This window comes from Parasteatoda tepidariorum, chromosome 11 (genome assembly GCF_982258835.1).
Source record: "Parasteatoda tepidariorum strain Cologne lab strain chromosome 11, Ptep-v5.0, whole genome shotgun sequence".
Taxonomy (NCBI): domain Eukaryota; kingdom Metazoa; phylum Arthropoda; class Arachnida; order Araneae; family Theridiidae; genus Parasteatoda; species Parasteatoda tepidariorum.
The window spans coordinates 71999262-72017088 of record NC_141765.1 but is presented as its reverse complement, the minus strand read 5'-3'; the positions used below and the strand labels follow the sequence as shown (position 1 = coordinate 72017088).

Genomic DNA, 17827 nt, shown 5'->3' with positions numbered 1-17827 from the left:
TATGAATTTAGCTGCTATTATGCACTCAGTAAATATTTAAAAAATGAAATTTTTCTTGAATAACTTTAAATATTTTTGAATGCTTGACTCTAATAAAAAAATAAATATTAGGTATTGATATTTGCACTACTTGTAAACTATTGTGATAGAATAAGCTATAACAGCAAAACTGTAATCAATTTACAACCAAAAAATAGAAGGTAAAAACAAACTGCTTCTCTCTCAACAGGTTGTGAAAAATTTACCTACTGAAAAACTCTAGAACCTTCTCCAAAAACTGCCAATAATTATGACAGTAGAAGAATTTTTTTCTTTTTTATGATTTCTGAAGAAAAAAATTCGGACTATACCATGAAATGCATTTAAATAGATTAAAAATAATAATTAGATTTATTATTTTAAATATAACGAATTTCAAATTCAGTAAATAAAGCTCTTTTAAAAAATGAAAAAGTTAAAAACAATTAGTGATTCAGTTTATCATGAACATTATATTTATTGCAATTATAATTATTTTCGATTTAATTAAAACTAATACATATATAATTTTCTTTTTCTATTTTAAGATCTTATAACCAGTCTGTTATTTTATCATTTGTTTAATAACATACTCTACATTAACTTGTTCAGCACGTCTTCGTCACGAGTTTCATTAGCGGTGAGTATTTGGTAATAAAGATAGTAGTCTAACGCAATTGAATGTCAGAATAAATTAGAAAAAACAACCATCAACATTCATTTATTTTTATTCTTTACTTTGCAAGTGCTATAATTCTAAAGTATATCAAAAGATAAGCAATCCACACGTTGTTGACTGCCTGTAAAAGATAGTTATTTTTTTCGCATCGTGACTTGGCGAAAAGTTTGGGTGGTCGATTTCCTTATACCATCTCGTTCCATTTATTTTTAATTGGTCTGTTTTGTTGTTTTAACGAATTAAGAGTGATTTAATTTGCCATAAGTAGGCAAACTCACTTACTACTGATGGATTTAATGTACTTGATAATAAGCCTAATTTTCTCCAGACCTACGTCTTGAAGACCGGCTTAGATTTATAGATCTCCTAAACTGAGCTCAATATTGCACAAGGCAGTCATGGGATTGGTAATATGAAAGCCGTTCTTAATAGTAGCCCCAGCAAGAAGTCATCGTAATAAAACCTTTAGAGGTAATATACCCTTCCTTACAGTTCGTGAAGAGATTTATTTGTGAACAGCGGTTGATTAAGTCTGGGTTTTAATGTATATTGTAAGAAAATAAATTTCGTTAATCTTAATTCGATGTTATTTTTAAATACATAAGATTAAGAACAAAAATAAAATTAATTCTGGTCTATTTTTTCCTACTTAAATTTTTATTGTTTCTCAAATTACCGTTACAATTTTATATACGTTCTTAATGTATTGAAATTGTTTATTTTAGAAGTATTCTATGTCCATTCTCTCCAAAAAGGGTAAATAAATAAAATAAATTTAAATCCCTTATTTCTTAAATTATAGAAATATCTATCGATTATCGTATCCACACATTTATATCAACAGTTGATTAAGTCTTGATTATAAAACAGTCACTCATATAAATGCAGAATATTCAAGCATATATAAAAAAAAACTTATTATATAATTTCAGGAAAACATATTTTAGTAGTCACTTCGTATACAAGTGCAGTGGGTATCCCAAAACTTATATTCAAATAGACTTATAATTAAGTTTTAATAAAACTATAAATTCACTTCTGAAAATATAATTTTAATCTTTTTCAAACATTGCGTGTCAAGTTTGTTCCGTAATCAAAAGATTATAAGCTTGTTAGTAAAAAAAAGGATTGGGAAATGCAATAGATTGGCCAAATGTTTTCTTTATCTGTGTACTTAAGTGTTAATAAAGATATGGAATACATTTTTAAAAAAGATAAATTTAATGTTTAGCTATTGTTTTTCGATAATTTTGAATCAAGCGAGTCTCAGCATAACATGATAACTTTGTTTCTCACACGGAGCAGAGAATTCTTGTAAAATTACCGTTGTTGTATGATAAATGACATTTCTGTTAAAAGGAAACCATAATTCTGGTAATAAAACCAAAATATATAATATTTAAATCATTCATTTGTTAAATTTTTTATCTGTATGGTAACGATTATCTGGAAATTCTGGTAATAAAACCAAAATATATGATATTTAAATCATTCATTTGTTAAATTATCTGTTCGTGTGGTAACGGTTACCTGGAAATTCTGGTTTTCAAAATTATAGTTTTTATAACCACACATTTGGTAAAAATACAATATTGGAAAGTAGATTGAACCGAATAAATGGTTTTCACGCCATGCTGTAAAGTATCATGATAAAATTAGCAACTTTTACTTCATTTACCAAATTTTATAACATATTTTATTGTTAAATCATTACCAAAACGCTTCGGTAAAAATACCTAGCATTTTGGTGTTACCATAAGGCCAGAAACTCGTTAAATTTTACCATACTTTTTTTAATGCATGTATTTTCTGTATTTTCTAGATAATTTAAGATAGTAAAAATAAATTTGTTTATGGGTAAAAGAAAAGTTTCGAAAATTGCTGTAGATTTTCTAAAAGTGATTTTAATTGTTATCTTTCATTTTTTTTATATAATTATTAGTCAATATCCATATTTCATAATAAACTAGAATAATAGACAACTTTCTAATAATCTGTAAAAACTGTGGTGAACTAATTTTTCAACCATCAGATTACCATATTTTCTTTAATAAACATTGTTTGCATTTTTATTTTAAAAAATAATTCATTAATGCATCATTGTAAGATAGTCTTAAGGATAGCTTTTGTTCAAAATTTATTTACTTTAAAAAAGACTTTAGTTATTTCTTAACTTAACTGATTCATTATTATGATTAAAAAATGAAATAATAAATAATTTTACTAAAAAGATTTTATCCAAGTAGTTCTTCTAACCTCGCAGTTCAGAATGTGATGAAAACCCTGTTATTATCGATAACCTTTTGTAAGTTGTTTGACCTAAGATGATGTTTAAGAACACAGTAATTTTTTTTCCTATTTTTTCGCAATTCTTTCTTTAAGAAAGCGCTCACTTATCAACTAGATTAATGCTTTACAATCAAGTTATCTTAAGTTAATCAAAAGAAATTTATTATTTCTTAATTGTTGGTAGACTTGCATTTTACTTACCATTTTTGACAAGTATATTAATTATGAGTTAAATTTTTTAACGATATAAACTGAAAAAAAGAGAACATTTTAGACTTTTGAGGCTTTATTCTTTATTTCTTTTATCATTCTGAGTTCCAATCCCTGTTTACCATTTTTAATTTTAAAGAAATTTGGTACACAGGTACTTACATCTGATCTGTAAATTTTTATTCGATGAAAAATATACCATATTAGGAATTTTAATACTATATTTGATTGAAAATTGCTCGGAAAAATTTCTAAAATTGAAATTTGCTCGGAAAATGCTTCTTGGAAATTGAATGGAATAGTTTTGCACATATTCTTATTGTGATGTCTCATCTTTAATGAAGAAGTTTCTGGTCGAAGCATTTCTTGTGCTTAATACACAGAAGACGAAATATTTCGTTCTTCTATTTTTGCAGATAAATAGTTGAAAAAAAGGTTTTGAAATTTTTTTTTAAAGATTTTGTCCTCTAAAATGTAATAAAAATATGGGCAGACATTTACTAAAAAAATATAGTAAAATGAGCTTTAAAGTATTTATTAAAGAAATATCAGTGAAGATATAAATTTCAAGGAAAATGCTATTGCATTTTATGTTTTTTAAGAATTTTTAGTATAATGCCATATAAATATATTAAAAAAGCATTCTAATCAAAATTTAAAAAAATGTTTTTATAAATTTAATGAAAAAATATTTTTCTGCAGAAAAAATAGTAGTTTAGTCATTTTACTTATTTTTAGAAATTTGGTAATTTTCCACATTTTGAGAATGCATGGTGTGACCTTTCTAAAATGAGCATTTGCTGCAGTTTTAAAATTTACGAAAATTGCATCATTGTGCATATAGAGTTTTATAAAAATTAGAAATATAGTTATAAAAATGTAAAAACAGAGATTCTATTCCATTAGTATTTTCAGAACAAAAGCTACGATTACATAAAATTAACATCTTAAGTAATGCCTTTTTTCATTTTTTGCAATTGAAACTAGTTTCTAAAAAGTTTTAAAAATAAATTCCAACAAATGTTTATGAAATAAATTGAACAAAAATTTTATACATATTTTTAGAACTTAATTCTGTAGGAAATGATCACTTTTTTTGAATTATTCGAAACGATTTATTTGTTTGTCTTGTTTAGATCTTTAAAACTTTAGTAAAATACATCATTCAATATTATTCTACTAAAAATTTACTCATAACTATGAAAAATTCAGTCAAAAAGTAGAAAGTTGCAGCTAAATATTTTTCATGTGCATAAGGCGCGTGTAGTAGCTGAATAATATGTTTCACACAGTATTTACGATTTAAGAAACATAATATTTACTAAAAAAAGTTTGCGATATGTTACGATAAAAATATTTGGTTTTAAGAGAAAACTCTTGAGAAATTCTCATCACAAAAATTTCAATATGTGAGTTTGAGCCGCGGTGGCTTAGGGGATAGAGCGCTCGCCTCCCAATGAGGTAAATCGGGTTCGAATCCCAGCTACGGCTGGTCGATTCGAATTTCGCACTGGGCTTGCACTGACCACAGTGCTGACATAAAATATCCTCAATGGTAGATGGATCATGGGTTGCTCTTGCCATCAGGCTAACTGTAGGAGGTTTTCGTGGTTTTCACCTCCGTGTAACGCAAATGCTGGTTAGTTCCTTCAAAAAGTCCTCCATGAAGGCAAATTTCTCCAAATACTTGATTCAGAAGTTCCCTTGTCTTCAGAATCGGGTTCAAAATTACAGGGCTACGGAGTTGAACATTGGTAGTCGTAAGCCCTAAATTGGGTCGGCTGTTCAACGACGGTTGTAAAATAAGAAATAAAATATGTGAATTTAAGTTATATTAAGTTATATAAATTATTTAAAAAAGAAGCTATAACCATAAATTAGAATCTACTTATGCATATCCGTATATATAGATTCTAAAATAAAATAAACTCCGTAATTTCGTGATTCTTCTTTGTAAGGACCACCAAGCGCTATAGAGTAATAAAGTACGCCTACACAACTTCAAACAATTCAGAGTTTAAAGCCATATAAATTATCCCCATGTAATTGACAAGCAATTATATCCCTGAAGTGGGTGAGTATAATCTTGTTCCAGTCAGAAATTGTATGGGGAGGGATATGGGTTTTTTAGCTTTCACACTCTCTACAAAATTGAATGTAAAGAAGAAGAAAAAAAGAAAAAAAGAATGATTTATCACTTTAATACAAAAAATTTCCGATAACAACTCTTGATAAAATGTGATTATTTATTTTTCAGGAATGTCTTCAGAAATCTTTAAGAAAAGTTCATCCCCGATTCGTTTTTATTCTTGAAGATTACGGAAGATAAAGTTTTATGATATTTTGAGTAATGTAATAAAGCTATATAAGTATCTAGTTTCGCACATGGTTAAAAATCAAAGTTCACTCATTTATCAAAAAGACATTTGAACTTGGAGAAGGGGGCGATTAAGCCGTAAACATATCTATAAATAAACTACCCCTAGGCATTCGCACCTCTTCTTTTAGATATTAAAGAGGGTTACTGACGGCCTACTGAGAAGTGTTTCCATTTATTCTAAAGATGTTTGGACTACTAGAAGAGCTTTAGAACTTCTTTTTTTTTTAATGAGACTTAAAAAAAGACTTTCATAGCCTTAACTGTGCTCTAAATCTGTCGAATTGACAAATACTTTTATTTTATCAGAATAAAAATTCTCCATAAAAATTATATCACGCACAGTTTTTTAATCGAGACTAAAAAGTCGAGTTCTCCTCGACTATAAATCTTGTTTTTAGCTATTAAGTTTGATTCTCTGATAAAATTTTATTTTTATTTTTTGTATTCAGCTGACGTAAGGTAACTAAATTCACAGTCTACTAAAAATATACTCTGCCTATTAATGCATAATAAGTGATTGAATAGTGGCTCATAAACAGTGGCTCATAATAACTTATAAAAGAAACAGTGGTTCATAAAAGGATTATGCTGTGGCGCAATATAAATTCTGTTCTTTATGAAATTGAGCTGGTAAGCTTATTATTTTTAAAGAAATGAGCTCAAATATACTAATATACAAAAGTAAAGAGCCGTGGTGGCTTAGGAAATAGAGCATTCGCCTTCCTATAAGGTGAACCGGCTTCGAATCCCGGCAGATACGAGTTTTGCACCCGGCTTGCACCGACCACAGTGTTGACGTAAAATATCATCAGTGGTAGGCGGATCGATTTTCGTATTTACCTGATTTAAAAGCTACGCATTATGAATCGCATTCACGTGATTTAAAAATTGTACATCGCGATTCGTATTCATGTGATTTAAAAACCCAATATCGCAAATTCGCATGATCTAAATAGAATGCATCATGATTCGCATTTATGTGATTTCACAATCCAACATCGCGATTTTTGTAATAATTATTTTTTTCTTAAATTAGATACTATAAAGGTGTGATTTTCTTCATTGGTAGGTAATTTAATTATAAATCTTAGTTCAAAAAATTATCTAAAATATGAATAGTATTTAAATTGATATCTTTTTAGCAAGTTTTTACCCATAAAATTTTCAAGCTTTTTCACTTGGTGTCACAATCCACCCTGTTTCGAGGAGTTTTCAATATTTTTCGAATAATTGATCCTAAACTGAGCACACTGCATCGGAAAGGGTTAGATAAGAATAAAGAAGTCCATGACGTGGTATTAAAAATGCTAATATAAAGACTGGTTTGTTTCACCAATTAAGATATCTCCATAACTATGACAAATCTCTTGACATTTAGTCATGTAAATGCAATTCCGGGAGAGATATCGAAATTTTTCAGTTTCAACCCACGTGAAATCACTTTCTTTGCATCCGAATCTGCATGAACTGTCAAATGAAGAAATAACTTAGATGGATATGCTTTTAGTTTAATTCTGTGACAGTTCAACAACCGCATACTTTTAAAAATAAAATCACATCTAAGCGATAGCTTCAAAGTCGTGGCCTATTATGGTCAATGCAGTTGCCATTAAATGAGGACACTGGTATCTACAACTCACTTCTTCTGTTGTGAATCTTTTTACGTATCTATCTATGTTAGTGGCTTCACTTAAAACACTTTCCTACTAATTGAGTTCTTAAATGGACGAAAAGTTAAGTAAGAAAAAGATTTTTCATTCATATGTTTTGATGTCATTCTAGGAACATATTTTTTGACGTTGTGGTTGAGTTGTTAAAAATACTACTCACTACTGAAAATACGCTTTAAATAAATATTTAACAATGGCTCTAGCAACGATTTTCTGTAACAACGAGAATACATTTTCGGAATTATATGTGAAGTTTTTTTTTTTTTTTTGCAAAGCATAAAATTTGATAAGTTTAATTGTATGAAAAATTATTGAATAAAGATTAAAAATATCAGAACTATCGTTCGTTAAATATATATGAGGTTTAACTCCATTATTCAAGGTGTTTATGAATATGGAGTCATTCAAAATAAATTAAAAATAAGTAAAAAGTGAAAATTAATACAAGCCTTTATCAAAACTTATTGTGGTATGTACCAGTTTGAAAGTTTACAAAATTGAAAAAAATCTTCGAAAGAATGTAAAAATTATATCAAAAAGTTACAAGAATCATATAAAAACTGATCAGGAATTCTAAGTAGTCCTTTTGGAACTATTTTTTTTTATGAATTACAAATTATTGAATAAAATAAAAACAATTTAAAAAAGAAATTAAGAATTCTAATGATTTGCATCCTAAATTAAAAGAGTAAAAATTATTTGTTTTAATCAAATCATTTCAAATTCACCTCAACAAGAGTAACAAATAAAGGTTTCTGAATAAATTGTTTTTCAATAGTTTTATTAAACTTCATTAAAGCTGGCAAATTTCGGATTGGATAGAACAGCTGAAATCCTTTTAAAGTATCCTAAACATTTTTAATTATGGAAAATTTTTCAATGCTTACGTTTCCTTTAAAATAAATTTTTTTTGTTTAAACTTGGTTCATGAAAGAAAATAAAAAGTTCATCGGAAATCGTATTTTCCAAAGATCACGTAAATCCTTTCTTTACACACGGAATTTTTTTTCCTTTCATAAAAAATACTAATAGCTGTTAACGACGAGCGAAGGCGTACACGAAAAAGTAAAGCAAAAAAATTTTCAACTAACGATGTCATGACCTATTGCGCTTGGCATCCAAATTAGATCTGTCAGCTTGTTAGTGGGTGAAAGACGGTGAAAACTCTAGTTTTTCAAACTATATTCTCTGCTTAAAAGAGTTGATTGGTTCATTCATGAGATTAAGATAGCATTATTTCATTAACCTGATGTAATAATATATAGCTTCCGTGCGTAATGCTTAAATAGGAGCATCGCTATGTTTAGGCACTTTCTACCCACGTTTAGTACTAGGAAAAAATATATGTTAGACATTAGTTCATAGTGTTGTAAATAATTTTTAATGTCATTGCATAATTTTGCTCCAATTATGGCAAAATTTCATTTTAACCTTTTTTTACTGAAAGTTGATAGACGAGTCTAAATAAATTATGATGTTACACGGATGCCATTACAGAAACATTTCAAGACTAAACTTGTTTTTTTGACCAATTAACACGGGGTAGCGCTATTTCGAAGAATTTTTCAGAAATTTTTAGCTCTCTTTCCATGAGAATGGCCCACATATTATAGCAAAGATAGATTCTTTTTTCTAAGAAAAAAAAACATTTTTCTTCGTTTCATTATTTTTTACAGCTAAAAAAATTGTGTTTATTTTTTTACACCAGTTGCTAAAATACACTAATGATTTTTTCTTGGAGTCATGTTACTTATTTTACACTTCATACTCATTAATGCTTTGTCATAGATCTATAAATTTGAAATTTTAAAAAATAATCTTAATTTAATTTTGCCCATTATTTCAAATGATGCAAACTCATACAAATTCAGATTCAACAATATTTTGGTCAGGCAGAGGCAGATGTTGAAAGTCGATCAATCCCATTCTTTCATTGGGGTAAAGGGACATAATTACTTAATCAATTTACAATAATTATGAAAAATAATGTTTTCATAAATAGTAATAATTTATTTGTTCTTTTTAACATAAAATATTTATTACGTTTTTAAAGAAAAAGTAAAATTTGTAAATGAAAATTTAATTTGAAAAACAATCTGAAAATAAAGGAGGACGGAAAATCATTCCACTGCTCTTTTCTCAAGACTTATTTCAGTCCTCAGGAGTGGAAATAGGCACCCATGATGTTAAGGTTTTAATCGTAATTAAAAAAATTCCGATGAACAATAACAACACGCAATAAACAATAACATTTTTTCGCAAAGACGAACCATATTGACATTAAAATTGAACATGAAAGCTTGAATTGAAACATGGCTCAATTTAACATTTTATAAAAATTGCAGCAAGTTTTTCCAATATAAGGACACAGGATACTGATAAACCTTCAAACAATTTTTCTGAGTAGCATTTTTGAAATATTTTTCATTTAAATAAAGAAGTACATTTCTATTATCTTCTTATAACAAAATTTTTTAATGACTTTGTTAACTTAGTTTGCTTAATAATTACAATAAACAATTTATGTTGAATTAAGAAAAATCCCTTTTATATTTCTGTGTAAATTTAAAGATATTCAATCACTTGCTTTTTTTAAAATTTCTTTTTGACTGTAATTTTATTTGAAAAATGTAATTTAGTGATAATTTACAATCGATATAATTTTAGAAACATTCTTAAAAACAACTAATTATCACTTTGAAATCAAATACGTTGAAAAACTAACAGTAACCTCTGTGTATTTATTTGTTTCAACTTTAATATGTGCTACTTTAAATCAAAAACTTTATTATACCAACGATGCACCAAGCATTTACAAATGCTTACTTACGTATTAATAAGTACTCATAAACTAATAGCACTAATGGTTAACAAACATGGAATATGAAACATGAAAAACATGAAGAAAAAAAATTTGATAACATCAAAAAACTAATTACATTCGGATTTCTATTTTTCTTTTTAACTGTAAAGTACTGGCCGAATTATTATGATATTGTTTTTTTTTTCTTCCTTTTTTTTTGCAAAAATTCAACAGTTTATCAAAAACAGGAATACATTTCTTTAAACATATTCTACTACCATTTCCTTGCTATATGATTATATTTCTATATAGCTCTTATTTTAAATTTCTTTATCATTGTTTACTTTTATTTTCCAAAACAAAATCATGCTTTACAAACCTTAATCATTAGATTACAGTACTGAAACTTTCCTCAAAATCTTATATTGTACAAGCTCTTAAGCAATTCAAACATTCTGTTTTTTGTTTACAGTTACAGACGTTCTCTGAACGTGTACACAAAACCTATTGTAATAATTCGAGAATTCTTACAGTAGTATTTTAAACCATATGTCATTGAAAATTTAAAATTAGAGAAGGAAAAAAATCAAATTGTTATAATAACTTGGCATTATAGAAACTTTACATCCAAAAATATCTGTAAGCAATAATGAATATGTATGCAATCTTAACGTGTTCTACAGTGTTTGAAATTCATCGGAAAAAATGGCTAAATAACAATTTATTTCATAGTTATTTTACCATATTCAAACAAAACTGTCAAATAACCATAAATAAGTTGGTAATCAGACTGCTAACTGTGAGATAGACCGTTTATTAACTGCTTTTACCTAATAAGGTTAAATAACTAGAAATTTATCACATCAACTAAGCCCACCTAATGAATCAACTGTGCTCCTAAAAACTGCTTACGCTTTATAGCCGAAAGAACTAATCTGTCCGTCACATGACCAACAGATCTGGGATTCGAGTCCCAGCATTGACACTAAAATATTTCCTCAATTCTCTTCAACATACGAAGAGTTTCTAGTGTCCAGCACTCTCTAATTTGTGCCACGCACTCTCCCATGCCCTTTACCTAACAAAAAGCTTAGCTCTAATGTCCAGTTAAATTTTTTTCCACGGTTTTGAAACCATGCTGGTTGTAAATGGTTAAAAAACCGTTTAGTTCTATATTCATGGTTTTATAATCCTACTAGTTGTAAACGTTTCAAAACCTTAAACTTTACGATTAATTGGATGGACAGACTGCTGCCGGTTATTTTACCAAGCTTAACTCTAATGTCTAGTTAAATTTGTATTTCATGGTTTTGAAACCATGCTAGTTGTAAATGGTTAAAAAAACCGTTTAGTTTTATATTCATGGTCTTATAATCATACTAGTTGTAAACGTTTCAAAACCGTAAACCTTACGATTAATTGGATGGACAGACTGCTGCCGGTTATTTTACCAAGCTTAACTCTAATGTCCAGTTAAATTTGTATTTCATGGTTTTGAAACCATGCTAGTTGTAAATGGTTAAAAAAAACGTTTAGTTTTATATTCATGGTCTTATAATCATACTAGTTGTAAACGTTTCAAAACCGTAAACTTTACGATTAATTGGATGGACAGACTGCTGTCGGTTGTTTTACCACAATTTTAGAATGAATACTATAACAATGAAAAATGAAAGTTTTAAAAATAATTCAGATTCGAATTTTCACGTATTTCAACAAGCAAATAGATACTTGTGAACGAATATAGAAAAGTTATTGAAGTGCTTGTCATGAAAACTGTCGTTTTAACCTATAGTAAACAAGTGAAGTCTGGATCTAATCCAACATCCACTTGTCCCGGTACAATGCTGCCAAATTTCAAGAGACACTAAAGTAAAATCTATTTATCTCCCATCAGGTTATTTATTTTATGTTATTTAATGCTTTCAAAATGGATAGCTTATTTCGCGGAAGTGGGAGCTAAAATTTGACAGTTTCGTAACTAATTCTCGAGATCCGAATTAAGTTGTTTTTTCTGACTCTAGATTTAATTGCGGGTTAATAAATTGAGCGCGTTAGAAATAGAACTAAATGAATATTTTAAATGTGAAATAGATATAATTTTTTTAGATGTAATAAGAGGGTTTCAATTGTTTCTGTTCTCTGGCTCGAGTAGCATACTTTTTCCAATTGATTTTGATAGTATTTTTGATTGAATTATATATTTTTTGTATTTTCTAATCTGACTGTGAATTTCAAGCAAATGGTTTAATTTTTTTTATTTAGTTATGAATTCGGAAGCGTTAATTTCATTCCTAAATCTCAAAATATGCATGGAAGCTTTTTTTGTTTATAAATAAAGATAAGTTTTAAAAAATAGTAAAAAGGGATTTACATAGTATAATAGAAACGCTTACGCAACATAAATTAGTGTTCAACTATTAATTTCAAGCATCAATTCAGATTTTGAATTACTGTAGTTTATATAAAATTTACTTTAAAATGCTTTTAAAAACATATAAAAGAATTTTAATTAAACTTGAAAAAGCACCACAAACACTTTAAAATACTATTTATTCATGCAAAAGAGAAAAGAATTCAGGCAAAACTGCCGTATTGTATGATAATGTCATTTCTGTTAACAGAAAAAAAATTTCTTTTTTGCTGATAGTTGTCCAATATAAGTTTAATTCAAAAATAGAATATACTAATATTCAAAAACAGAATATATTCAAAAATAGAAAGTTTTAAATCAAAAGTTTGTTAGATAATTTAAAAAGTTTCCAGTTATTTTTCTAACGTATAGCCCAAAACTTAAGCATTTGTCATTTGCTTAATTCATTAACTAAGCAAATAAATTTCAAGTAATTTTCGTAGACTAATATACTATAACTGTATTGCCTTTATACATTAAAAAAATAGAAATTAAAAAATTTTCTTTGAGTTAAAAACATTCGATCATAATCAATTTTTTAGAAAAAGTATTTTGAAATTTACATTAATTGTGAAATTACCTAAAAATTGTCCCCAATATTTTTTTTAAAATACTCACTTTACATTCTGTGTTTTTCCTGTTTGTACTACATTTGTTAATTTTATTACGCATAATTAATTATTGTATAACTTCAAATGTCGGATTTTTTATTCACAACACTAGTCAAAATCAATTTGTATGACTTAATAATAACGTTATAGCAAATATGAAGGACTACGGCATTATATTTTTTGTAAAGGCGTAAATATACCTTGCAAATTATTATAAAAATATGTATCACCCCAACGTTTGGAATCATTCAATTTCACTCAGAAATTCTCACTGAGAAAAAATTCTCAAAAATTTTGATATTTAAACTAAATTGTTTCCTCAATATATTGCGTTTTTCTCTTACTTTTCAAATATTCTATTTCAATGAATAAAGCTACCCATAAGGCATAATGTTCATTAACATTAATGACAATCCCATTAACAGTAATTCTTCAATTAATAATCCCATTATATAGTTTATAAATTATCTTAAAATTAAGTATATTTAGAAAGATTTTGATGCATGTTACAGTGCACTCCCGATTATCCGGGTTAATCACCGGGACAGGTCGCACGGACAATCGAAAAACACGGATAATCCGAAAACTCCTTTTATTAAAGAAAAATTCAATATCAGTACAAAAAATATAAAAATTGCTGACATTTGTATGCATAGCATCAAACTAGGAATTTTCCTTATTAAAAAATGTGTAATGCGTCATCGCCATATATCGATACACATATTTTACGAAGCGCAGTAATGTCACCGTAATCAAATCCTCCCATATAATCTAATAAAGTTTCCACACAGCAGCAGAATGAGAAATTGTATTTCATTCATTTACTACATCTTCTGCATCAGTTACTATCATCACTATTTGAATTAACAACGTAACGATGTCTTCATCAGTCAAATACTGGAAGCTAGGCTCACATGCATCACTTTGAAACCAATCTTCTAAATTTTCTTCATCAATAATTTCGAAACCTTAGCTTGTTCGAGAATACTGTTATCATATTTTTCTTGAACATCTGAAGAGGATTGTTCATCAAGCGGTATGATCTTTCTCCAAGATCGTGATAACGCAGACGATTTTACCTTTGACCATTCTGCTGATGTTCCATATACTTCAATCCAATAACGAATATTGCTTGCAAAAATTTGGTAGTGTTATAACTTCATGAATCAAATTTTTTTAATCTTGAAAATGTTTCTCTTTATATTTTTTGAGTGACTCCGGAATGAGCACGGATAATCCGCAAACCGGATAATCCGCGCACGGATAATCGAGAGTGTACTGTATTTTAAAATATAAGCGAGAATGAAGTTTAAATTATATATATATATAAAAAAGAAAGATTTTTTAAGTGCTCTAATAGTTGCTTTCGTTATTCCATCATTTATATATTAGTATTTTGGAAGCTTTAAATGCAAGTTTTATCAAAGAAATTTTGAATATTTTGCGAAACAAAATAAAGAATTTTTTTCATTGAGAATGAAGATACTTTTAGTTTAATATTATGTGGCAACAGCTGTAAGTTGAATTCTTAAGATTATACTTCTTTGTCAAATATATACCACCCTTATATATTTTATTCTGCTCCATTTCTTTCTGTCTATTTATGATTTTCGACAATGTCCAATGCAGGCCAAGGCATCAAATTTTTTTTTTTTTTTTTGTGGTTTTAAAAGCATCATCCATTTTGTACTCAGTTGTTGTTGATCTCATCGAGCGATCATGTTGAGTCGGAAGCTGATGGGGGATAGGAAAAGAGGGGAAGAAAGCGTAGGCGCAGGTGGAGGGTAACTACAATTGGGGAATAAAAAGAGTTCATCCGTGAATATCGTTTGCTTTTCATAAAATTTTGCTCTCCTAACGTGACGACTGAAAATTCATATTATTGTCAACACTTTGGATTGAAGTTATTAGTGAGGTAAGTTTATATATCCTAAATGGTATATAATTTTTAAGAAATAATAGTCCTTTATTACCTTTTGTGTATAATTTTGAAGTACAATTGCATTCTTTTTAACAATCTATATTGGCCATATTTTAGAATAAAATTTAAACCATTCTAATATAATCACACAAAACGAATTTCTTCCATTAAAAAAATATTTCATGGTTTGACGACTTGTTTCATTTCGTAACTCTATCTTTTTTAGCTAGCAACAATTTTTAAATTTGTTGAAAAGAAGACAAACAACTGTTTTTTTCTGCTGATTGCTTTTAAACTTTTATTTGTTATAATGTGAATGATAGACTTGTATATAGAATACTGAAATTTATTTATATCCAAATTGATTTTTCAGGAACGTAGCGTTACTTATGTGGTTTTTTTACTGTAAAACATTTTGCAATAAATTTCCTTTCATTGACTGAATTTTCAAATAAAAAAATAAATAAATAAAATAAATAAAATAAAAAACGAATTGATCCTTAGATTTTTGGAAAAAAAACACTTACTTAAACTTTAACTTCGAATACCTCTATCTAAAGTATATTTTTCAAACTAAGAAAAAAAATTCATGCAACCTTTTTAACCTTTTTGGTTGTTGTCAGCGCATGTTGTGTTGCTTAACTTCAAGATAGCTTCATTAAGAAAATACTTCTTTTCAAAAATGTAGACAATTTTTAGTGAAAAGTGAAGCAATTTTTTTAATAGTAACCATTTGTTATTGTTTAATATTTTTTCAAGTTCATGAGATAGCCAAATTCTAGCATTTTAAACATTTTTTTAAGAAAATTTATTAATTCGCTCATTTTTGATTCAGTTTATATGTCACTCATGTAGTCTTTTTGGAAGACGTAAAAAGAAGTTGAATTAAAACTGTATACGCTTCCTAATATCGAGAATTAAATCGATGTTGAATTGATTTTCGTCTAAAAGACATTAAACTATGTTAATTTCGTAAAAGTCAAGAATTAGATTACTAACTATTCAAGATACTAAACTATTCAAGATTACTAAACCTCTCAATTATACACTTTAACTTATATTTAGTTTACGAATATGAATCCGAAATTTACTGTTTTCACCTATGTTTCCTTAACATTATCATAGTAATTGTACTGATAACAAATTTTAAATTCTGGTCGAGCTTTAATTCTTTTAAAAAATCTAACTAGAATAATTATAAAAAATCTAGAAAAATATAAAGAAAAACTGAACTCATGGAAAAGATCCCGAAATTTTATATTCTATACCGTAATTATTTTTTATATCAAACAAAGTCTTAAAAGATTAAACTTAGCACCTTAATAACTCATTATATATCATAAACCAGTCCTTAGCTGTCAGAAAATGAATCCCTTAACAGCAAGATCTACTTTTGAATGAAATCATTTTAACAATTTGTCATATTCGAACGCAATTGCTCAAGAAGGTTTGTCCCGTAATTAGATTTCACGGTATAATTTCCTATTTCTCAGTTTTAACTCTATCCTTTTTTTCTTTCTAAGTTTAGTTCACACTTAGGATGAAAAACGGGTAGGAGGTCTGAAAGTAATCTTGAAGTTTTTTTCTCTTTCTAAATCTTGAGGGCCGAAAATTTATGAACCTTTTACAATGATGTCATTGTACCACAAAATAAAATTAATTCTTTGCCTAATCAGAATTTTTGTTAAATTTTATTTTAACGATTATGAGTTCGAAAAATAATTAGGTGTTGATATCCCATAGCTGCTAATGTATAGAAAAAAAATCAAGTAGATTTTGCAAAATAATATAAATTTCATGATAATTTTTGCATTATGTACTAAATATTTTGCTCATAGCGAATTTTAGGTACTTTATAGTCATCAAATCAGAAATCTGCAATATTTTCCAGTTATGATTGATATTAAATGAACTTTAAATGTTATATACAATATTTGCTCATAATTTTAAATAATAATAAGTATTTAATTCACCAAGGATACTAAAAGATTTTTTAATTAATTTAAAAAAGGAGTTCTACATAAACTGAGCATTTTAGAAAAATAAAGTTTTAAACTGAATTTTATAAATGAGAATCGTTTCATTACGTATTAGTAATATCTATTTAAATATTCACACAAGCAATTATCTGTGTAAAAATTCTTTTCAATAAGGATTTTTTTAAAGAACTTTCTCGATTTTAAGAAATTTTCTAAAATGTACAAAAAAACCAGGAATATTTTTATCAAACCAGTAGACCAGGAGAAACTGGCAAAATCCAGTTGGCAGCTATGTATCACATAGCATAATGTTTCGTTTAAAATCTTAAATTTCAACGTCAATTCCTAATTTATGTATAAAGTTGTTAAAATTCAAAACTGATTTATTAATACGGAAAAATTTAAACTCAGAAATAAACATTATTCAGTAAAAATATTATTCCGCGACATTAATATATGTTTTATTTCCGCGTCAAAAAATTTGTTGAATTAGAGCTATTTATAATTCCCTGATTATAAAGAAAAAAGTTTTTAAAGTAATGATAAACAGCATATTCTCTAAACAGCCCTAAAGGTAAAGAGAATCTATTGAGAATCTTTAGACGTAACAGGTTCACTGTATCAGTAATAGGGTCAAACGTTTTCTGGAGATGTATGCTTAAGTCAATTTGTCTTAGCAAATTAAAAAAAACATTATTGACAAACCATTTAAAAAGGCTTTAAAAATTCAGCTTAAATTAATATTAAATTGTCATTTTTTCCTTTTTTTACAAAAAAAAAATAAGTCCAATGCTAATTGAATGCAATAAAACAAAAGGTCCTGTAATTTTTTATTTTACTTAAATATTCTTAGA

The 17827-nt window shown here is 27.5% G+C and overlaps 2 protein-coding genes across 2 annotated transcripts in view; one reads left to right on the top strand and one right to left on the bottom strand.

Annotated features, from left to right (window-relative positions):
* Positions 1-17827, bottom strand: part of Syn (synapsin) — a 305997-nt gene that overhangs the window by 34424 nt on the left and 253746 nt on the right. The gene's annotated exons all lie outside the window — the stretch shown is intronic.
* Positions 14889-17827, top strand: part of Timp (Tissue inhibitor of metalloproteases) — an 85042-nt gene continuing 82103 nt past the window's right edge. The window contains exon 1 of the mRNA XM_087154977.1: positions 14889-14988. The gene's annotated coding sequence lies outside the window, so the exon portion shown is untranslated. The remainder of the gene's footprint in view (positions 14989-17827) is intronic.